The sequence below is a fragment of the Sciurus carolinensis genome, chromosome 16 (assembly GCF_902686445.1).
Source record: "Sciurus carolinensis chromosome 16, mSciCar1.2, whole genome shotgun sequence".
NCBI classification, from domain to species: Eukaryota; Metazoa; Chordata; class Mammalia; order Rodentia; family Sciuridae; genus Sciurus; species Sciurus carolinensis.
The window spans coordinates 48,315,043-48,340,162 of record NC_062228.1 but is presented as its reverse complement, the minus strand read 5'-3'; the positions used below and the strand labels follow the sequence as shown (position 1 = coordinate 48,340,162).

At 41.2% G+C, this 25,120-nt stretch overlaps 1 protein-coding gene across 5 annotated transcripts in view; it reads right to left on the bottom strand.

Annotated features, from left to right (window-relative positions):
* Positions 1-25,120, bottom strand: part of Sipa1l3 (signal induced proliferation associated 1 like 3) — a 223,067-nt gene that overhangs the window by 183,152 nt on the left and 14,795 nt on the right. For 3 of the 5 annotated variants that reach the window (XM_047530128.1, XM_047530134.1, XM_047530129.1), the window contains exon 2: positions 10,017-10,108. The exons of the other annotated variants lie outside the window; for them this stretch is intronic. The gene's annotated coding sequence lies outside the window, so the exon portion shown is untranslated. The remainder of the gene's footprint in view (positions 1-10,016; positions 10,109-25,120) is intronic. 5 annotated transcript variants of the gene reach the window in all.

Genomic DNA, 25,120 nt, shown 5'->3' with positions numbered 1-25,120 from the left:
ATCCACCCTCAGTCACAGCATAGTCAAACTGATGAAAGACAAAGACAGAAAAATCTTTAAAGTAGGGAGAAAAAATAAAACAGCTCACACACAGGGAGCATCAACACAATCAACAGTTCATTTCCACCAGAAACAAGGGAGGCTAGATGGTATCAGGAGGACATATTCAAATAATGAAGAGGGCTGGGGATATAGCTCAGAGTGGAGCACTTGCCTAGCATGCACAAGATCTTGGCATCCCCTGCACACAAAAACATAAGTAAAATAATGAAAAGGGAGGGGGGGACTGTCAAATAAGAATTCAAAATCCAGTACAACTGTCCTTCAAAAATCAAGGTAAAATAAAGGCATTCCCAAGTTGATCTGCAAGAAATACCACAGAAGTCCTTTAAGCTGAAAGGAAAAGTACCGTATGATAACTCCAATTGACATGGATAAAGTGCAACAGCAAAGGTAAAAACAGGCAAATATAAAAAGACTAAATATTTTTCTTTTCTTATCAACTGATTTGAAAGATGTAAGATCTTAGAACTGGGGGTGTAGCTCAATGATAGAACACATACCTGGCATGCACGAGACCCTATGTTCAATCCCCAGTACCCAAAACCAACAATATAAGATGTAAGATTTCACAAAATAATTATAAAACTGTATTGTAGGGTCTACAGCACATTTAAAAATATATAACAATAGTAACACAAAAGGAGGAGGAAGAATGGAGCTATATTAGAGCAAAATTTGTATATTTACCTAAAACTAAGTTTTAGTATTAATCAGAAATAGTTTTTTTATTGTTGTTTTGTTTTGTTTTTTGTTTTTTTGTATTGAGGATTGAAACCAGGGATGCTTACAGTCACATCCCCAGCCCTTTTTATATTTTATTTAGAGACAGGGTCTCACTAAGTTGCTGAGGCTGGCCTTGAACTCATGATCCTCCTGCCTCAGACTCCTGAGTTGCTGGGATTACAGGAAAGAGCCATTGTGCCAGGCCAGAAGTAGATTTTTTTAACAGCGATCACCACAGCCTAACCTTATAAAATTTTCATCATGCCAAAAATAAATTTTGGATCCTCAGCAATCACTTTTTATTCCTTCCTTATAGCATCCCTTACAGCATTGTAGGCAAACACAAAATCTACTTTCTGCCTCTATAGATTTGCTTACTCTGAATATTTCAAATAAATGGAATCATGTAATATGTCATCTTTTCTGTCTGGTTTCTTTCATTCATGTGTTTTCAAGGTTTATGTACATTATAGAATATATCAGTACTTCTTCCTTTCTACAGCAAAATAATATATCATTGTTTACATATCACATTTTGTTTGGCCAGTCATCAGTTAACTGGATACTACTTTTTTTTCTTTTCTTTTTTTTTTTTTGTTGTTCTGGAGATTGAATCCAGGGTGCTCAACCACTGAGTCACATCCCCAGACCCTTTTAATATTTTATTTAGAGACAGGGTCTTGCTAAGTTGCTTAGGGCTTTGCTAAGTTACTAAGGTTGGCTTTGAACTTGTGATCCCCCTGCCTCAGCCTCCTGAGCTATTTTCATTTTTTGAGTATTAATATTGCTGCTATGAACATTTGGGTTCATAGTATATGAACATATGTTTATATTTCTCTTTGGTGTATACCTAGAATAGATCATATGGTAACTACATGTGTAATTTTTTTTTAGGAACTGCCAAATTGTCTTCCAAAGTAGCTATGCTATTTTACAATCTCACTAGCCATATATGAGTTCTAATTTCTCCCCATTCTTCTCATCACTTGTTTGTTCATCTTTTAAATTATAGACATCCTAGTTGGTGTGAAATGTTATCTTGTGGTTTTGATTAGCACCACCCTCATAACTGATGACACTGCTCATATTTTCATGTATTTATGGGCCATTTGAATTTAGTTTTTGGAGAAATACCTTCAAATGCTTTGTCTGTCTGTATGTATATCTGTATGTATTTACTTATCTATTTATTTACTGGTCCTGAGGATCGAAGCCAGGGTGGTCAGTCTACCACTGAGCCACACTCCCAATTCTTTTAAGTTTTTAATTTTAAGACAGGATCTTGCTAAGTTGCTGAGGCTCATCGAAAATTTGGAATCTTCTGCCTTGGCCTCACAAGTTCCTGGGATTACAGGCATGTGGCACTGCTGGGTTGTTTTTAGACTGTCAACTTGTAAGCATTCTTTGTATATTCTGTACACAAGTCCCTTATGAGACATAAGATTTGCAAATACCTTCTTCCATTCTGTAAGTTGTCTTGTTACGATTTTTGATAGTGTCTTTCAAATCACAAAAGGTTTTAATTCTGATGAAGCCCAATGTATCTTTTTTTCTTTTGTTGCTTTTTCTTTTGGTGTCATATCTAAGAAACCACTACCTACTTCAAGATCATAAAGACATATTCCTACGTTTTCTTCCAAGGGTTTAATAGTTTTAATTCTTAAATTGAGGGCTATGATCTATTTTGAGTTAATTTTGTATACAGTATGAGGGAAGTGTCCAAGTCCTATATGTCATATTTTTACAATTTCCTGAGGCTGAAATTATTTCAAAATAAAAGGAAAAATAACTGCTTTAAAGAACTGAAATCAGGGCTGGGGAGATAGCTCAGTCAGTAGAGTGCTTGCCTTGCAAGCACAAGGCCCTGGGTTCGATCCCCAGCACCGCAAAAAAAAAAAAAAAGAACTGAAATCATACAAAGTATTTTAATCATGGAATTAAGTTAAAAACAGGGGAAGAACAGGGATGGAAATGGAGTGGGTCAGATTCCATTCACGTATGACTTTGTCAGGACAAAGCCAACTCCTATGTTTAACTATTATACTCATATTTAAAAAAAAGAAAATAAATGTGGTAAACCTCCAAATATTTGGATAAAAGAGTATACTTTGTTTTCAGACAGGTCTCACCATGTTGCCCAGGCTGGTCTTGAACTCATGGGCTCAAGTGCTCCTCCCTCCTCAGCACACTAAGTAGCTGGGACAACAAGTGTATGCCACCACACCCAGCAAACAAGATACTTGTAAATAACTCATGAGTCAAAGAAGAAATTGTAAGGCAAATGAGAAAGTATTCTGAATGGAATGAAAATAAAAACACCACATTATCAACATTTATGGGGCTTCATTTAAGAAAGGCAAGCAGTATTTAGAGATCTAAATGCCTATATTAGAAGATTTCAAATCAATAATTTAAGCTTGATCTAACATCTATAAATCAATAATATACCATGTTACAATAAAAACAAAAAAATGGGTGTTAATATACACAGCAAAACTATTTGACAAAATCCAATACCTATTCATAATAAATGACAAAACCAAACGCAAAAAATCCTCTCAAGCTAAGGAAGAAAAGGTAACTTCTTCAACCTAATAAAGCACATACTTAAAAAAAACCTACAACTAACATATGGCTAATGTTTTCCTTTTAAGATAGAGAACAGGGAAAGAAAGGTGTCTACTCTCACCATTCCCATTCAGCGCTATACTACAGTTAGTCATCCATACAGGGGGGAAATTGTTTTAAATTAAAGACAGTCAAGTCGGAAAAGAAAAGAGCAAAACTGTCCATATATTTGCAGATAATATGACTCTGTTCAGAGAAAACCTTAAAGAATACACACATGTGCACGCCCATCCACATATATTACAACTATAAATATTATACAAGTTTATAAGAATCTAAGATCAATATACAAAAATCAATATTTCTATGTATTTGCAATGACAACCAAAAATAAATTTAACAAACCTATTCACAGTATCATCAAAAAGAACAAAATACATGGGAATAAATTTAACAAAAGAATTGTAAGACTTGTACACCAAAAACTATAAAACAAGCCTGCTGAGAGAAATAAAAGAAAATCTAAATAAACGGAAAAGCACTGCTGTTCCCAGACTGGAAACTAAATGTTTGTATCTTTACCAAATTGACATATAAAGTCAACATAAAGACTATCAGATCCCAGCAGGTTTTTGTGCAGATGAGATGAGATGATCTGAAAATCTGAAAAGCAAATGTAAAGAACCCATAAAGGCCAAAACAATTTTGAAAATGAACAATAAAATGAGGACTTACACTTCCTGATTCCTAAACTAACTACAGTAATGAAGACTGTGGTATTGGCAATAAGATAGACATTTAGATGAATGGATCAGAACTCATGATCTAAAAATAAATCAGATTAATGGTCAACTGATTTCCAACAAAAATGCTAACAATTCAAAGTAGGAAAATCATCTTTTTTCAATAAATGCTGCTGGGACCATTAGATGGTATCATGCAAAAAGATAAATTTAGACCCTCATTTCCTAATATACAAAAATGATCTCAAAAGGAATTATAGATCTAAAAATAAGAGCTAAAATTATGAAACTTTTAGGATAAAACATAAGAGAAAATCCAGTGTTTTTTTTTGTTTTGTTTTGTGGTACTGGGGGTTGAACCCAGGGGCACTCTACCACTGAACTATATCCCCAGTCCTTTTTATTTTGAGACAGGGTCTCACTAAGTTGCTGACGCCGGCCTTGAATCTGTGATCCTCCTGCCTCTGCCTCCTGAGTTGCTGGGATTACAGGCATGTGCCACCACCTTTATGACAATGAGTTAGGCAAAGGTTCTTCAATAGTGACACCAAAAGTGTAATCCATTAAAAAAAATGGATAAAAACTTAATTTCCAAAATTGAAAAACTGATTGTTTGAAAAACATAATTAAGAAAACTGAAATATTTTGAGAGAAAATATTTGTAAATCATATATCTGATGAGTGGTATCCAGAACACATAAAGAACTCTTCCAACTCAATAAGATGAACAGGCCAAAAAAATGTGAGAATGGTCTGAATAGCCATTTCACCAAAGAAGATCACAGATGGGCAATAAGCACATAAAAAGATGACCACACCATGAGTCATCAGGGCAATGAAAAATAAAACCACAGTGAGAGACCGCTGCACACCCACAGGATGGAGGTAGTACCAAGTCGTTTCAGTGAGGACACCCAACACTGGACCCCTCAATTCACTGCTGGTAGGACCACAAGTGGTGCGGTCACATTGGAAAAGAATTTGGCAATTTCTAAAACTTATGCACAGAGTTACATGATCCAGCAGTTCTACTCCTGGGTAGAACTGAAAACATATCCACACAGAAGCTGGTACATAAATGTTCATAACAGCATTACTCATCCTGGCACCAAACTGGAAACCAACCAAATACCCATCAACTGGCGAATGAATCAACAAAATGTGGTATTCCCACACACAACAGAATATTATTCAGCAATAAAGAGAAATGAACTATGGATACATGCTGCAACATGGAGGAGCCTCAAAAACATTACACTACACAGCAGATAGATGCCTGGGGCAAAAGAGACCATAATTTATGACTCCATGTATTTGAAATATTCAGAAAAGACAAAAAGACAAAAAGTAGACTGGTAGTGATATGGATGGATGTGAAAATAAGGACTGAACTTTGGGTGGGGGGGTGATGATGATATTCTAAAACTGAATTGTGGCAATAGTCGTACAACTTCACAAACTTACCAGAAATCATTGAATTGCACATGGGTTGGGATATATCTGTGTGACACACACAGGTGGTGGTGACCACAATTTCTGTAACTACCTATCTCTGGACTTCCCACTCCAAAAGAAAGTGCTGGATTAAGCCAACAATCTTGAGGCTTGGATGACCTGATCTCTGGGGGTTTATAGAAACTTTCAATGGACACAACCAGAATGTTTTTAAGGGAAACAATGTTCCTGATCCTCAATTTTCACAATTTACCCTTCCCCGGACTGGCTCACCAGCCTGCCTCCTTTTCAAGGGCTTACCTGCACTAACAACCTCCTGCTTCTTCCCAAGGGGTGACACTCCTGGAGTGTATGAACCGGTAGGACTCCCAACAATGGAAGATATCAACAGTATTTAAAGAACAATAAAGCTCCTTATGTCCCCAGACTCCCTTGTCCTTCTGACTTGACATCTATCAAATATGAAATTTGGACTTAAAAACAGGATATTCTGGCTCATGCTGGGATCATGAACAGCCAAAGCAGTATATGTTGGTGGCCTGACTCAACTAAAGATATGCTTTTTAGGGCTACCAAATTTTTCAAAATTCACCAGAAAAAAAATCTCCAGGGAAAAATCAGTGTGATTTCTTTCAGATTCTATATGCTCTATTTTATTTGTAAGGTAAGGCATACCCATCCCCACCCCATTTCTTTTCTTTTTTTGTTTTTTTAAATATGGGATCTCACTATGTCAACCAAGCTGGTCTTAAACATATAAGCTCAAATAATCCCCCAGCCCTGGTCTCCTGAGCAGCTGGGATTACAGATGCGTGTCACCATGCCCAGCTGTAAAAACCATTTTTTCTAACAATATCATAAAATATTTATTTCAATTAGTCAATCTTCATTTTAACTCATCTTATAAAAGGTATCTTTTTTCTTTCTCCCATAAATAAGAAAAAATTAGTTACATAAGATTATTTTAGATGATAGACTTAAAATGTACAAGGAGATACAGGCATATCAAACCTTTATTGAGGAGACACAAACAAAAATGCTTGAAGATGATTAGTTTAAATTTGAATAATCCTGGCTAACCCATGTCCTAATTCTAGGGGATGAGCTACAGAAACAGCATAGGGTACAAATCCTGGGGAAAAAAGGCTTCCTACAAAGGCAAAATTACACGTGCCTTTGGGGCAGTGCCAATAGGGTGGGGTCAGTGAGGCCTCACATCCCTGCTCCCCCAGCTCATTCAGGGGCTTCAAAAGCAAAGCTGCTACATGAGAGTGTTTGAAAAGGGATTTTCTGGCCCAATGGATCAACTCAAAAGATTCTCTTTCATTCAAGTAAAAGGGCTGTCACCCTCCCTTTCACCTTCAAGTATGAGTGTGTGTACATATACACACACAGAACATTCACCATAAATTACCTTGGACTAAGTCAGTGATCATCCTCTTGAATGATTTCCACTATTAGCAAAATTCCTCTTCAACAACAGACTTTGTTCTAAATCTATAGCAACATTTCAGCATGGACTACATCCAGCTTTTTTCCAAAATTACTTACGCGAGGGGGGTGCATTCTGGTCAAGTCATTACACTAATAAAGCTCACATATGTAACAAAATTCCTCCCAAAACAGGATGCTGTGTGCTAGTTTTATGTTAGAGGCTGGTGTGCAAGACTGGGTAATAGGCAGGAAAGGCATGTCTTTTTCCAAAAAGGATCTAAATTCAAAGTCCACTTGCATTCATCTAAGAAAGATCCTGGCCCCTTCTATGCATAAGGCCCTGGGATGCACACGATCCATGCACTTTTTCAGAGGGATTCTGAACTGATACACCTAATCCCCCGGGATGTTGCTCAAAACTCAGATACCCAGGGCCTAGCCCCAAACCAGAATCAATTCCAATTTGGTACAGGACCTCTGTATTTTTACCAAGTTCCCCAATGCAAGTCTGTTACCTAAGTTTGAGAACCACCACTCACAAAAGGCTAGCAAAGTGTTTCCCAAACATTTGAGTCATATAAATTTACTTGTGGAGAATTTTTTAGAATACAGATACTTGGGTCCACTAAAATAACTGAATTACTTTTAACTTTTGATTGCAAATGTCAAAGACCCAACTCAAACTGACTCACAGAGGTAATTTTTTGGTTCCTGTTATTGAAAAATTCTAGGGTAATTCCGATTTCCAGTTACCCAAAGAATCATTTCCATCTCCTTTCCATCTGATCCTTTGGGCAAAGATGGCTCTCAGCAGCCTTAAGTTTATGCAACACAACTTAGCACCCCAATAGAAAGCAAGCACAACTTCTACCCCAGCAGCTCCAACAAAACAGCTGTACTCATTTGGATTGAACTGTCTTGACTCCTGAGCCTTCCCTGAACCAGTTACTGTAGTAGGAAGGGGAGGAATGTTCTGAATGGCCCATACCTGCTATGAAGGTGGTTCTACATCCAAAACACATGGACAAGAACACTACCATGGTGGGGCTAACATGGTGGGGCTTTTCTTCAGTTGTTTTCCCCTTCTATTCTAAAAATTCTTTCTAGGAAATGTGAAAAATACATACAAGTATAAAGAATGAAATGAAAATAATCTATAATCATCCCACCAATTACAATATTTAGAATTGTAGGAGCTGGGCACATGCACCTGTAATCCTAGCTACTTAAGAGGCTAAAGACTGAGAATTGCTTGAGCCCAGGAGTTCAAGACTAGCCTGGGACGCTACAGCAAGATCCCATCTCAAAATTAATAATAACTATTATTATTATTATTTTAGAATATACACTCAAAGTCATGCACGAGCATTGATTTTTTTTAATAGAACTCTATTCTGTACAGAAAGCATTTCATTGTGCCTGAGCCTTCGTGACAATTCCCCACAAACTGAAAAAAAGGGCCAACATTTTAGTCATTTTCATGTTTGTTCAGCCAATACTATTTCTTCCTTTTTTCCATGAATTTGTTTTTGTTTTAACTATCAAAGGTACCAGTGGATATTTCCTAAGAAGAATGATATTCTCTTAACCCCAGTACAAGTACCCAAATCAGGAAGTGATAGTCATTTGATACTGTTATCTAATTCACAGACCTTACTTCACTTTCAAGGACAGGGAGGGTTTTCTGTATGATTCACTGCCACAGACCCAATGCCTAGAGTAAGGAGTGACAGTAAATGAATGGACTGGATAGTGGAAGAGCAGTTCCCAAGGAAAACTCGAATGACGAATGGTTGTTGGGCAGACCAATCAGCAGATGATCATCACACACCTGCAGAAGCAGCTGCTCCAGGAGATAGGCCAGAGAATCCTAAGCACAAACAAGATTCTCAAGTGAGGCCAACTGACAGCCAAGCTTAGGAGTCACTCTCTAAGGCTGGTATTACAGCTCAAAGGCAGAGTGTTCATCTAGTAGGTGTGACAGAGAAGAAGAAGTGGGAGGGAAAGGGGGAGAAAAAGAAGAAGAAAATCACACTGAGGAATGGATATGACCAGACACAAACACATTCATTCCTTAGAAGCTGCTGTCCAGTTCTGTTCTTCACAAGCAGGGAGAATGCTGCACGCCATGCTGTGTATACAAAGGCCCTATACAAGCTTCTGTCGGTCCTAACGTCAATCCTGCCAGAGGTTCACAAACATGGGCCAGGGCTGCACTGAACACTGACACTATTTTGTTTTCTCTTTCAACATTTTTTATTGGTGTGTTATAGTTGTACATAATGATGGGATTTATTGTTACACATTCATACATGCACACGATATACTGTATTTTGATCAATATCATTCCCTGACACCTCTACCTCCCTCCCCTCCTCCCATCTTTTGATTCCTTTCCTCTACTGATCTTCCTTTGATTTTCATGAGACCCCTACACACACACACACACACACACACACACACACACACACACACCTCTTCTTCTATTTTCTCTTTAGTTTTCACATATGAGAGAAAAATATATGACCCTTGACCCTCTGAGTTTGGTTTATTTTGCTGTACATAATGACCTCAAGTTCTATCCATTTTCCTGCAAATTATAAGTTTCATTTTTCTTTATATCTAAATAAAACTCAATCATGTATATATACCACATTTTCTTTATCCATTCATCTGGTGATGGACACCTAGGTTGGTTCCATAGTGAATTGTGCTGTGAACTCTGACACTCTTAATTTATAAGCTTTTGTTTTTGTTTTGGATTGAACCCAGGGGTATTTTATCACTGACACATCCCCAGCCCTTTTTATTTTTTTTTATTTTGAGACAGGGTCTCACGAAGTTGCTTAGAGCCTTGCTAAGTTGCTGAGGCTCGTCTCAAACCCAAGTCACTGAGATTATAGGCGTGTACCACTGTGCCCCTGACACTCTTGAATTGTCAGTTACCCCAGATTTCAGCCAACAAACATACATCCTGCTTGTTATTCTCCATTATGCAGATGAAGAAACCAAGGCTCAATGGGAACTCACTTGGGCAAGGCCTCAGAGCTAGCCGGTAGTGGAGCTGGGATCGATCCAAATGTCTCATTCCCAAGTCCCAGTTTCAACGACAGAGCACTATCCTGCCAAGGAAGGACAAATAAGGATGAGAATGAATCCTTCTTGAGTGCTTACTGTGTTCTTAGCTCAGACTAAGTACTTTACATAAATTTAATGCTTTTAATCCCCCCAAAGTGGAAACCTTAAAACCCATTAAGTCTCAATTTTTCAATTCTGCGAACATAATAAACACTCAAATATTATTTCAAGTGTATTTGTTGCTCAATCTGTTTTTGTAGGTGTTCCATATCTGGGATGATGTGACAAAACAGGTTAACATTCTCATTTGACAAGTGAGGAAACTAAGGCTTTGATAAGTGATGACCCAACAAGGATATCAAGTGGAAGAGCTCTGAATCGGTCCCTAGCATTGCTTCATATATGAGAAGGGTAATGATACTCTAGCCAAGAAGAGCAAGGATTGGATCTGCCAGGTTTCCTAGCCTCAGCTTTTCATGACAGCTGTGCATGTATACAAGCACAGACAGAGAGGCTATGATTGGATGAGAGGTGGCCACCTGACCAAAAGCTGGGCCAATCGGATCCCCTCTTCTGGTATGCAGACAAGCAAGAGTCTTTGACAGTGGATGGGAACTGGAGAGCCCACAAAGGAAGGAGTTCTGAGAACAGCCAAATGTCTGGGAAAACCCAGAGAGGAAAGGAAGCAGACAGAAGAGGCAGAGATGGGAAGTGGAGAGAGAAAACCATCTAAACCCTGGGTCTACTGCTCCTGATGACAGGAGATGATGCCTATACCAGGTTTCAAGAAGCACCTCAAAATTCTTTCAGGTTCAGGTGACACAGATTTCTGTTATTTTCAACCAAAATAACCTAGGCTAAGAACTTCCCACCTAGCTCCCTCTCTGATGCTGTCTCCTGATGCTCTTCCTTTCCCTCTGTGCCCTCAGGTCACACTGGCCTCCTTATGCTTAGAACAAACTTGCAAGTTCCAGTCTCAGGGCTTTGCATGTGCTGTTCTGCACTCTGTATGGAATGCTCTTTCCCAGAGGTTTCCATGGCTGGCTCCTTATCTTTCAGGCCTCCATTCAAACCCCTTCAGAGTCTGTGTCTGTCCTGAGCCCTGCTGTAGTCCTAGCACCGTGGGCCGTGTTGCAGGTGTTTGGGAACCACCTGAGTGATGATACCTGCCTACACACCCTCTAAGAACCGGAGAAAGGAACAATGCCAAGCTTATATTTGAGTGTTTACTGTGTTCTAACCAGTCTTTTAAGCACTTGGCATTGCTTGATTAATTTAATCCTCAAGAAAACCTAGGGTAGGTGCTACTATCACCCCATTTTACAGAAAATGAAACTGAGAAAGAGGTTTAGTTATTTGCCCAAGTCCACATCATCAGGAAGAGACATAGCTGAGATGTGAAGCACTTCTTATCTCATGACACCCAGGCGAACCACAAATGCCACCAAGGCAGCAGCCAGTCAGCTCTGAGGCTGCTCCTACACGTCCTGGTTCACTGTGCTATCTTCTTGCCAGGCTCCCTCAGTCACTCTGCTGGGCTTTTCTTCCCTTCATATTAACAGCCCCATAACACTGCCCACTGCTGCTAATACTCAAGTTGGCATGCTTTGTGCCAATTTCTTCCCTGGTTTGGTTCAGCCACGGGAACAGATGTCCTCCATGACACTGGCACTGCCTGAGTAGCCATCATGGACTTCTTAAGGGAATTCAGAACCATCCCCATCCCTGCCCAACCAGTTCCCTGTGGAGGGGGCCCTACAGGATAAAACACCTGAGACACCCACACCTGCCAGCAAACAACAGTGGCATTTAATGTAGTCACGAAGTCCTGGTCAGGGCAAAGAGGCAGGGAACAGGCCTCGAAACAGGACCACAGCATGGGACAATAAAAACTACTACAACTAATAGACAAGAAATCCCAAGAAGGGCTGCTGAAAATACAGCACAAGTAAGGGGGCCGGTTATCATATAAATCCTCAATATTCCAAGCCAGGCTCTGCCTCATCCAGTTGTCAGATGTTGAGCAAGCAACCTCACTGCTTTGGCTTCGGTTCCCTCACTGTGAATGGGAACGTTATCAACCTGCTTCACTGAGTTGGGGTAAAGGACTGAAAGAACACACGAGAACACTTGGACCAGGGCTTGGCTCATACCAAGCTTTTCAAATGAATGGAAAAGAATGAATTGTTTAGCTGATAGTACAGGAACAATTGATTAACTATTGAGGGGGGTAGATCTTTATCTCAACCTAAAGCCAAAATAAATTTCAGATGCTGAATGTTAAAAAATGGATACTTTGTTTCAACAATTACAACTAAGGAAAATCTAAGATGCAAACAAAGGGTTTGTGTGTGTGTGTGTGTGTGTGTATATGTGTGTGTGTGCATGAGACAGTCACATAATGAAAGGTGGAAACAACCAGCACGTCCACTGCACCATCATTAAAAAGAATGCCACAGACCTTGACCCACTGCTGTGGGAGGATGGCTCCAAGGCAGACTCCTGAAAGAAAGCACCGTCTACAGAACAGCTGGAGAGTACAAACAGCTATGTGTAATAAAAACAGCTAATGGGGGCTGGGGTCGTGGCTCAGTGGCAGAGCGCTCGCCTAGCACATGTGAGGCACTGGGTTCGATCCTCAGCACCCCATAAAAATAAGTAAAGATATTGTGTCCGCCTATAACTAAAATATATATTAAAAAAAAAAAAGGGGCTGGAGATGTGGCTCAGCAATAAAGCGTCCCAGGTGCCAGTACTAAAAAAAAGGCAGTGAAGAGGAACTTCCATGCTTTACATACTGTTCTCCTGTTGGAACTATTTACAACCAGTGTGTGGCTTCTGTTAAGTTTTATAAAATCTGGTAAAATATGATTTTAAAAATTTCATCAAGGGACTGGAATTGTGGCTTAGTGGTAGAGCACTGGCATGTGTGAGGCCCTGGGTTTGATACTCAGCACCACATATAAATAAATAAATAAAATAAAAGATCCATTGACAACTAAAAAAATTTCAAAAATTGATTGGTACAAAATTCTTACCATGAGGCCTAACTGCAAGTAGAAGTGAGAATAACCAGCATCTGTCTGTGTCTGTCAGTGTCACCAAGGAGTGAACAGCAAGCAGAGAGGCAGTACCAAACTTGAGACCACTTTTCAAATAGGCCACATGTGGGTAGGGGGCTGGGTCACTCCCCCCTCCTAGAGTAAAGTCATTTGGCTGGCTGAAGTGCCAAACAGAAATAAAGGCAAGTTCCCTTTACTTGCAAAGCACTGGAAAAGGTAATAAGAAGAACTAGATGGGCAAGGAAACTCTCAGCCCATCAGTTAAGCAGGCTCTGGAGTTCAAAGTCGGGAGCCGTACACACCTTATCTGGGCCACGTGTAAAGTTACTTATGTATCAGCAACTGAAAAGTCCCTGTTTTCTCCCTTGTAATAAATACTGTAATAAAAGGCAGGTTAGGATCTAGCATAGTGCGGATGGGAGAAAGGCCACCAGAGTGGGTCTGATACCCCCCCACACTTAATAAATTTAGCACTCAGACATGGGCTCCTCCTGGGCACAGGCTGTGTCACCAACAAGCATTAATGGCTATCACTGGAAGGAGGGAGAAAGGGGAACCCAGATTCCAACTCCAACTCCAAAAGCTGATGGCAAGGATCAAGGCGTCACTTCTCTGGCCTCCATTTCCTCGTCTGCAAAATGGGAAATAAGAGCCGACTGCAGTGGCGATTAGATGAGATGCCCACAGTGTAAAACAGGCCAGCTCGGGTGAAAAGGGGCTCGACTGTTCCCAGAATCCACAGGCCACTGTCGGCCCCCCAGAAAACCCTTCACCCTGCTGGCCACCCCTTGGCAAAGTTCAGCTGCGTCACACACCTCTCTCCAGTGCCGCTGCTACCACTGTGACCCAGGCCATACCTCTCTCCTCGTTCAGGCTGGGTGGCCTCCACAACTGCCTCACTTCTACTTCCTCCGGTTCAATCTCTGCTTCTTCCAGTAGCCAGAGGGCAGGAGACGGAGGACATGAAGAACCAAATTCACACTTCCCCAGGCCCTCACCGTGCTCACCCGCCAAGCGCATCCTCCAGGGCTCTAGCTGCCAGGCACACTGTTCCCAGATAGTCCAAACTCATCCCTGCCTTGGCACCTTCACACCTGCTGCTCCTTCTGCCAGGACATCTCTTCCCTAGATCCTCCACAAGGCTGGCACCTGTGTACCATTCCAGTCTCTGCTGATGAGTCGCCACCCAAGGACGCCTCCCACAACTACTCCAGTTGTCCAGCTTCCTGCGACCCCTCCACATGCCAGGTGTGTCTTGCTCACCACTCTGCTTTAGGGACTTCACAGCATTATTCATCCCCCTGTGGAATGATCTTATGAATTTGTTTGCTTCTTTACTGTCTGTGTCCCTCACCCTGAACAGACACTCCAGGAGGAGGAGGAGGGGCTTTCTCAGGCTGGGCCCCCAGCCTCTGAATCACATGATGCTCAATAAATATTTGCTGAATAGGTCAACAATTAAATGAATTAATGAACTGCACATCACTGCACATGAAATATTCTCCTCCCAGAGGGAATATATGTGTTGTAATCTCCAGAAGTCAAGAGGTCCTTGGATATCATGCAGTATAATGTGTAACTGATCCCAAAGCATCCAAATGATTTCAAGCGTGCTGTTACTCTAAAGAATTTATGACCCAGACAATAGTGGCTGGGGTCAGAGCTCATGCCTGGCCAGGCTACTAGAAGGACTAGCCTCTCCAATGCAGCAGAGCCCTTTATTGTTCTTTTGTCTGGGAATGGAGGGTCAGATCAGAAAAATCCAAACACTCCAAAGTCTCTTGCCCCAAGCATAAAGAATTAATCCCCTGGCACAGAGCAGGAACTCTGCAGACTGTAAAGTCTGAAAATATATGGCTGGGAGAGAGAGAAGGAAATGTCAGCAGTCTGGAGTCATCTCTCCTGGTTACGCTGACAAGCTCAAGCGAGGCCCCACCTGGTCAAAGGTGAGGCCTGACCCTGCACAGGAGATGGCTGGGAGCAGTTTATCAGTTCCCAAGCCCAGGACAGCAGAAGCAGAAGCAGAGACCAGTAAATATGAAGTAGATGAACTCGAAACCAAAGACAAGATTTGAATCACCAAAAGGAAATAATAAGCAGATTAGGAACCAGCAGTCCAACTGCTCAATACTCATTTCCAATGTAAACAAAAGTTCAAAAGTGTCAGTACCCTCAGGGTAACTGAATAATAGATGAGGGGAGTTTCTCTCTAGAGAGATATTCCAGCTAATAGATAAAGAGGGAAAGAATTATAATGTCACCATTTTTGCAAACCACGGACATAATAGATCTAGGCAATATAGTTACCCATAGCCAGCTACTAGCATACAGAACACGGAAAGAGACAACGGGTTTTATGTACCTCCTATGGTCACACCTAAGGGAATGCCCTGTTCCCACTGCCTCCCCTCCTGCCAAAAGTGTGTGTGTGTGTGTGTGTGTGTGTGTGTGTGTGTGAAGAGAGAGAGAGAGAGAGCGTGTGCGCGTTTGCGCGTGCGCATGTGTGTGCACGTACACGTGTACATCTCAAACCTGAACCTCATCCAGTCTCACTGACAAAGACACAGGGACAGAAGAACACATTACACAGCACAGCAGGGCCACAGTCAGATCCACACTGAATCATGTTCAGGACAAATGACAAGGCTTTTTTCAAAATATAAACTATGAGACAAAGAGAGAGAGAGGAAACCACAGATTAAATAATATTTAACAAACATGAGAAGTAAACCCATGGGAAACTTACAGGGTCCTGACTGTGACAAACCAATTCTAGAATGATATTTAGGATATCTTAAGTGTTAACATGGACTGGATACTGGATGATATAAGGAGTACTGTTAAGTATTTATCATGACAAATTCTTACCTTTTATAGACAAATACTATTTATTTAGCTTTAAAATAATCCAGTGGGGAGCAGGTAAAGGCAGATACAGATAAAGTTAGAAAGCTCGTAAGTTAATAATTGAAGTTATTTGTTCATTTTGAAAGGCATCTACAAGTGATTACAAAGTAGGGCGACTGAGGAGACAGCTCAGGATTGCTCTTACTAACAAGTGCTGATTATCAGATCATGTCTCCCTCTAGCTATCCTTAGCTCCAGCTCATTCTAGATAAAGCCAAAAGCCCTCCCTGCAGCCCACCAGGTCCCACAAGAACTGCCCTAGTCACCTCTCCACTCTCACTGCCCACCTCTCTTTCCAGCATGGCTGAACTCCAAAGTCCCTCAAGCCTGTGAGGCACCATCTGGCCTTGGGCCTGCATAGCGGCCCTTTCCTTTGCCCCAAGAGCTCTTCCCTAGATACCCATATGGCTCGCTCCCTCATGAGGTGAAATGTCCTCTCATCAAAGAGGCCTTCCCTGGCCTCCAACTGGAAAACTGTGCTGGGAGCTGAGGGCTCCTTTGGTTTCTTTGCGCCTCTCCTGATTTACTAGAGTCTGTTTACTCTCTCTCCCCGTTTATAATGGCAGCTCTGCAAAGGTGCAGGCTTTGTTTTGTTCATTACTCTTCCCACCTCCTGGAACAGTTTCTGTATAAAACAGGTGCTCAATAAATATTTGTGTAATAAATCAACAAATTAAAAGGGGCATCATGTAGAAGTACCATCCTAGTGTCTACCAACTCCTTTAAACTCCATTGTTTAGGAAACACTGCAGAACTAGTAAAGTTGCTGGTTACTTAATCCTTTATTTCAACTGCCCTTTTTAAGAACTTAATTTAATTTTTAGTCAAGAGTAAGACCATGTGAAATCAGACTATATTTCCCTGATTCCCTTTCAGCTACTGAAATTAAATTCTGAGCAACAATATAAAAGGAATCATTGTGTGCAACTTCCATTAAATCTCTTTAAAGAAACAAGAGTGTCCATCTTCATCCCTTCCTGTTTCCAACTTTTTGGGATATAATGGATGGAGCTTGAGCAGCCATTTTGAACCATGAGGTGGCAGGATACAGATAATGGAGCAAGAAGGTAGAAGCAGCCTGGATCCCTAAGGAGTACAGCCCTGGCCTGTTAATCACTGGGCTCCTTAACTTACCGAAGAGAAAGATAAACTTTCATCTTGCTGAGTCCACTGTTATTTTGTTTTAGATCATTTTCTATTATCTCCCGTTGAAATTAATCCTAACCAATATATCTGTGGCAGTGTACAGAACAGGTTTAATCACGTATCTACACAAATACCCCAAAACGAAGATTGTTTCAAAGAACCACTGTGAGCTGGAGGCAGGTAGTGAACAAGAGAGGCAACACCCAAGGAAAAGATGACCTAAGAAACATAAATTTTTCATTAGGTTTAACAGTCTACTACCCCAGGATTACTACCCAGAGAAGATAAAGAATAACTACGAATCCATATATTAAGAAAAAGACAACATCTCTAGTAATAAGAGAAATGCAAATCAAAACTACACTAAGATTCCATTTCACCACAATTAGAATGGCGATTATCAATAATACAAGCAACAACAGGTGTTGGAGAGGATGTGAGGAAAAAGATACACTCATACATTGCTGGTGGGGTTGCAAATTAGTGCAGCCACTCTGGAAAGCAGTGTGGAGATTCCTCAGAAAGCTTGGAATGGAACCACCATTTGACCCAGCTATCCCACTCCTCGGCCTATACCCAAAGGACTTAAAATCAGCATACTACAGTGATGCAGTCACATCAATGTTCATAGCTGCTCAATACACAACAGACAGATTGTGGAACCAACCTAGATGTCCTTCAATTGATGAATGGATAAAGAAACTGTGGTATATATATACAATGGAATATTACTCAGCTATAAAGAATAATAAAATTATAGCATATGCAGGCAAATGGATGAAACTGGAGAATATCATGCTAAGTGAGATAAGCCAATCTCAAAAAACCAAAGGACAAATGATCTTGCTGATAAGCAGATGATGACACATAATGGGAGGTGGGAGGGGGCAGGAATGGAGAAAGGAGGGACTGTATAGAGAGGAAAGAGGGGTGGGAGGGGTGGGGGGAAGGAAAAAATAACAGAATAAATCAAACGCCATTACCCTATGTAAATGTATGATTACACAAATGGTATGCCTTTACTTCATGTACAAACAGAGAAACAACATGTATCCCATTTGTTTACAATAAAAATAAATGAAAAAAAAGACAAGAAAAAGAAAAAGAGATGGCCTGGTGTTGTAGTTCAATCCCCTGGTAGAGCGCTTGCCTAACATGTGTCAGGCACTGGGTTTGATCCCCAACACCACATAAAAATGAATAAAAATAAAGGTATTGTGTCCATTTACAACAAAAAAATTTAAAAAGGGGCAAAGTAGATGAACAAGCAAAATCCAGAAGAAACAAATGAAAAGAGATTCTGCCTTGCAAGTCTCAGAGGACTGCACACTAACCACAATGAGATTTCATTTCCTATCCATCAGACGGGCAAAAATTAAAAAGCTTTATTAGACCAAGTGTGACAAGACATAGGTATAATAGCAACTCATATATCCTTATATTTTGTTTTTATTTTCTTACACATCCTTGATGGGAAAGTTTAGAGAGTATTTGGCAAAGTAAAATAATCAAATCCAACCACCCAGTGATCTTATGTCTAGCACATACCAAAAGAAATTTCTGTCCATGTACACCAGGAAATACAATACATATAACAACATTCACAGCAGTAGATGGAAAGCAAAAAAAAAAAAAAAAAAAAAAAAAAAACTAAAAACAAGATGTCCAGTGGCCACATGGAAATGACTAAAACAAAAATGTGATGTATTCAAACAGTAGAATATTACACAGCAGTATAAAATGAACAAACTGCAACTATGCCCAATAGTCTGAATCAATCGTAGAATCATATTAAGTGAAAAACACCAGTGTACATACTAAGAATGATAAGTTCAAGGCAGTGGTCACATCTGGAAGAGCAGGCTGGGGGTGACACAGGCAGTAAACTAATGGTTATTTGTTGTTATCATATACATTTTTGCATGAACTAAAAGCATCAGTGTAACATGCACCAAGATTATGATTAAGCCAGTTTTATAATCAAAGGTCAGTTTTTAAAATTGGATAAATTTAGGGCTGGGGATGTAGCTCTATGTTAAGAGTGTTCTCAGTGCAAGACCATGGGTTCAATCCTCAGCAAACTGCTGCACTTAGATACAGGTGGGGAAGTAACAAATTACTGACAGATAGATCAATGAGGCAGGAAGTAGGAGTGGATGGGATGGAGCAGTGAGTGGCTTCTTTTTTAAAAAATGTTTTTTGTAATAGATGGACACAATACCTTTATTTTATTTACTTATATGTGGTGCCGAGGATCAAATCCAGTGCCTCACACATGCTAGGCAAACACTCTACAACTGAGCCGCAATCCCAGTCCTGAGGGGCTTCTTTTTAATGTTTTGTTCTACTGTTTCTTATATATCCATTTCAACAAGAAACCTTTCCTGCAATAAACTAAAATAGTATAGCACAGTAGTTCACTATGTGACCTCCAGAGCCACACCAGCAGAGAAGCATGTTAACTCTTGCTGGCAGACAGATAGCAAGTTATTTAACTTCTCTGTGCCTCTGTTTCTGCATATGACAAAGGGCAAGATAACTCCATCTATGCCATACGGCCACTGTGAGGTTTACAGATTGGTTAAGGGAAAGTATAGTACAGTTTTACTCCAGCAGTTAATCCCTTAATTGAATCAGCTACTATTATGATCATGAATCTGATTTTGAGTGTCTACATGAGACATAGGAACTGAGTAATTATTTGATTAAGGCCTACAAATGATCCTGGGTAGTTTAACTCCCAGATATGCGCACTCCCCTGACCCTTACTGCCTCTGTAAGAAGCCCAGTGCCTTGCACCCCTAGGACTTACTAATAGTTGATGAATGCATGCTACCTCAGTCTACCCTTCCCCACTTCTATGGTCATCCGAATAGACCACTTGTAGGTCCCTGCCCAACATGTCCATTCTTCTCTTCCTTCTTTATTGACCCTTTGCTCAGAGTGGCAATATATCCTATTAAAAGCCTGCATTTCCCAGACTTCCTAGCAGCAGGGATGGTCATGTCACAAAATACTGTCCAAAGAGACATGAGTAGATGTCTGCTCAGGACTTCAGGGAAGGCTTGGGTTTCCTAAAGAGAGGTGCTGTCTCCTTCCTTACGACTGTACTTTTTCCTGCTAATAACAAGGGCTGGGGCTGGAAGTGGAGCAGATGTCTTATGACCATAGGGCTAATGATGGTGAAGCAGAGGACCAGGGCACGAGAGGTGGCAGCAGCACCTTACCCTGCTAGCTCTGCTCTTCTCCTGCAAGAGAATGAGCCACATGGTAGTAGAGATGGCCCCCAATGGGCCACATTTCCTGGAACTCAAGTCTTACACCATCCTTCCTGCACTGAATCTGGGCTGACACTATGACTCACGTTAACTAACAGACGAAGATAGAAGTGATCTGGGGCCAATTCTAGACCTAAGGCTTAAGAAAGTCATGAGCTTCCATTTATAATTCCAGCTACTGGCTGGCAAGGCCACACAGGAGAGGTACTGAGACTACATGGAAAAACGAACCCAGTCATCCCCAAGGGACCATTTGAGAAAACCACCTTCAATGTTCCAGCCCCCACATCTACCTCTGACTGCAGCCAAATAAGAGGCCCCAAGAAAGATCTGCAGAGCCATCCAGATGAACCTTAGTCAACCACAGAGTCACAAGGAATAATAAACTGTTGTCTCTTCACCATGCTGGCTTAGGAACTGACTTCCTCAACAAGACTCCTAAAGTGCAAGAAGTGAAATTCTGAATCAGTAAATGGGATGGTATCAAACTAAAGCTTCTTCCCAGCAAAGGAAACAATCAAGAATGTAAACAGAGAGCCTACAGAGTGGGAGAAAATCCTTGACACCTGCACCTCAGAGCATTAATCTCCGGATAAATAAAGAACTCAAAAAACTTAATACCAGAAAAACAAATAATACAATCAATAAATGGGCAAAGGAACCAAACAGGCACCACACAGAAGAATAAATATGATCAGTCAACAAATACGTGAAAAAATGTTCAACATCTTTAGCAGTTAGAGAAATACAAATTAAAACCACATTGAGATTCCATCTCACTCCAGTAAGAATGGCAATTATCAAGAATACAAGTAACAAAAAATGTTGGTGAGGATGTGGGGGAAAAGGTACACTCATGGATTGCTGGTGGGACTGCAAATTACTGCATCCACTCTGGAAAAGCAGTATGGAGGTTCTTCAGAAAATGTGAAATGGAAACACCATTTTACCCAGTTATCCTACTCCTTGGCATATACCCAAAGGACTTAAAAATCAACACACTACAGTGACACAGCCTCATCAATGTTTACAGCAGCTCAATTCACAATAGCTAATCTAGGTGCCCTTCCACAGGGGAATGGATAAAGAAAATGTGGTATATATATGCAATGGAATAATAGTCATAAAGAAGAAAGAAATTATTGCATTTGCTAGTAAATGGATGAAATTGAAGAGTAAGTGAAATAAGCCAATCCCAAAAAAACCAAAACTCAAATGTTCTCTCTGATACGCCAATACATAGTGGGGGGGATATAAATTTTTTAGATTAGACAAAGGGGTCTGAAGGGAAAGGAAGGGGATGGGAATGGGAAAGACAGTAGAATGAATTGGACATAACTTTCCTATGTTCATATATGAATCCGCGACCAGTGTAACTCTACATCGTGTATAACACCACAAGAATGGGAAGTGATACTCCATGTATGTATGATATGTCAAAATACACTCTACTGCCTTGTATATGTAAAAAGAACAAATTAAATAAATAAATACACTTGCCATTTTAAGGTATTAAGTTTGGGGGTACAGCTCACTGTGCAGCAACAGACAACTAGAATAAGCCCTATCTGGGTACAACACTACAAATCTCATGAATACAAAGACATTCCCACACTAAAATCCCACCTAAAAAAAAAGAAACATTCCCCCCAAAAAAGTTCTTGCATATTCTTATTTCCAACAAAGATGGCTAATAGGAAAACACATAAATCTGCCCTTTCTCTCTGATTCTGCAGTAAATGCCCATTAGGCACAACTCATCTGTGTAAAAGTGATGAATCTATTCATCATTTCTATAATTAAGCAGTATTTAAAGTAGATGGTTTATCATTGTGCTGGGCCTGGTGAGAACCTGCAGAAAATACATCTCCTATCTGGACAAACAGCATCATTAAGCTACCATTTCATATTTACCCGGAAAGGCTAGAGCTCAGATTAACGAAGTGGTTGAGCAGGTTGGATATCTGTGATCTAATTAAAAAAGAATAAAAATAATAATTTTTGGAGGGGAGGACTAGAAACAAAGGGAATCCACATCAGCAACACCCTGGTCAAATAAATTATGGAATACCTACACCATCGTGTGTTATACAGCCATTAAAAAGAGCAAGTTCAAAGGGCTGGGGTTCAGTAGTAGAGTGCTTGACTAGCACATGCAGGGTCCTGGGTTCAATCCCTAGTACCAAGAAAAAAAAAGAAAGAAGATATGATTTTAAGTGGAGCAAGGTAGTGCATACCTGTAATTCCAGTTACTTGGAAGGCTGGGATAGGAAGATCACAAGTTAAAGAGCCCAGCCTGGGCAAATCAGCAAGACCCTGTATCAAAAAATTAAAAGGGCTGGAGCTGGGGTGTAGCTCAGGGGTAGGCTGTTTGCCTAACATGTACTAGTCCTGAGTTGAATGCCCAGTCCCCACACCACCCTCAAAATTTGGGATGAGGGTGTAGCTCTGTGGTAGAGTGTTTGCCCAGCATGCTCCAGGCCGTGGATTCCATCCCCAGCATGGGGGCGGGGCAAGCAAATTTGAATGCTACCCAAGGACTGAAGAGGCATTTCCACACAGCACTGCTATCTTAGAAAAGCAAAATGCAGGAAAATAAAGGTATTATCATCCCTTCTAGAATAGTATTTCCCCGTATAGCATTATATAACCATAGAGAAAAATGTGGAAAGACACTGTAGTACTTGTTACCATCAGCAATGGACATGGGAGGATGCTGACGTGGGGGTGGGCCAGAGAGCAGGGAGAGAGGAGCCTACAAACAAGAGCCTTACCGAAAGTAGTAAAAAGGGACTTGAGATCAATTCATAAAAATAATTGCCATTCCTGCCAGGCGCAGTGTCACACGCCTGTAACCCCAGCAGCTCGAAAAGCTGAGGCAGGAGGATCTCAAGTTCAAAGCCAGTCTCAGCAACTCAGTGAGACCCTGTCTCTAAATAAAATACAAAAAAGGGCTGGGGATGGGGCTTAGTGGTTGAGTGCCCCTGAATTCAAAAAATTTTTTTTAAAAATTGCCATTCCCATTTCTTGAGTCTTCCCATGCATTAGCTCCAGTGCTACATTGCCTGGTCTCCCTTTAACTTCTCATTTAATGCATTTAATTAGTCCCATTTTCCAGGCAAAGAAACTGAGGCCCAGAAAGATAAATACTATGCTTACAGCTTAGACAGTGCTAGGACTCATGCACTATATAAAATGGTCTTTCCTCAACTCAATCCCAAAACAACTACACCTTAGCTTAGAAGACACAATTGCCTGCTGTAGGAGCAGCTCTCTACCACCCTGCACATTCTTAAAATAGCAGCAGGTCCTAAAGAATGATAATGTGTGATAGGGCAGCACCAAGTCCACCCACACCTCAGTGCTTCATGCTGCTGGGAGAAATCTGAGAGGGCCACTGACCTCACTCCACAGAGCTCGGGGAAGCCCTGCCCAGGAGATCTTTATAGAATCAACTGCTGACACCAGGAGCCAGAAAACAGATGAGAATGTGTCAACTATTACCCAGCCAGACTCTTCAAGCTCACCATTTAATTAAAACCTGCTCAGCCCCAGAGCGAGAATTATTGCCTATTAAAGCAGGGGAGACCGATAAACTGTGCCTGACTGGTTCATTCCTATTTCCCAGGCATCCTCTGGCCTCGCTGCTGCAGGAACGCACAGCAGTCTGGAGATAAAGGTCGACTTTCCACGTACGTGGCAGGTGCATATGTGGGGTGTCTTCCACAAATCTTTCCCCACCTGAATTCACTGGCCATCCTCCACACTCGCTAGCACCAAGTCCTTCTGTGCCATATCACATGATCCCAGGATACCCAGATGAGTCACTGCTAGGGTCAGGGCTACACAGCCTGGAGGGGCTGAGGAACAGGAAGCCAGAGGCCTAGCGCCAGCACAGGGCCCCCAAGAACTGCTGGGTGCCCATGAGGAGGGAGGCACGTGGGAATGCCACCTCTTCTACTGCCACATTTCCTCCATACACTGGCATTCCAATCAACCCCTAAATGAGCCTAGCCACTCACTCTTAGACAATGGGGCAGCTGGTATCACAGATTCATTCATAAAATGATTTATCCTGCCCTTACTAGGTGCCAGGCACTGTTCTCCAAGGACAGAGACAAAAGGGCCTGTGCTTTCATGGAGTGTACAGTTGAGGACCAGATAATAAACAAATATAAGTCAAGGGTGAATAAATGCTATAAAGAAAAACAAAGGAGTGTAAAGGGCACAATTGACCTGATCAAAAAGGTGCTATTTAATTTCTTCACTGGAAAAAAGAGAAAAAGGCCTCACTGGAAAGGTGACATCTAAGCAGACTGGGAGGTGGGAGGCAGCTTAAGGGGGGTCATGGGGGAAGGACTCCAGGCAGAGGGAACAGATAGAGAGGGGCACTGAGGGAGAAAGAGCAAGTGGCCAGAGTCGCTGAAGAATATCAGGTGAGCAGATGCAAAGTTACAGTTAAGATCAGACAGGGTCTGGGGGGCCAGGGGGGAGACGGACATACAGGGATGGTTGACATTTGAGTACTACTCTGTGCCGAGGCTCTGAGCACTTTACAATTATGACTCAGTGGGTCCTGCTATTTCCATTTCATAAGAAGAAACTGAGGCCCAGAGAGGGAACAGGACTCACCCAAGACTCCACAGCTCATCTGTACCAGGCT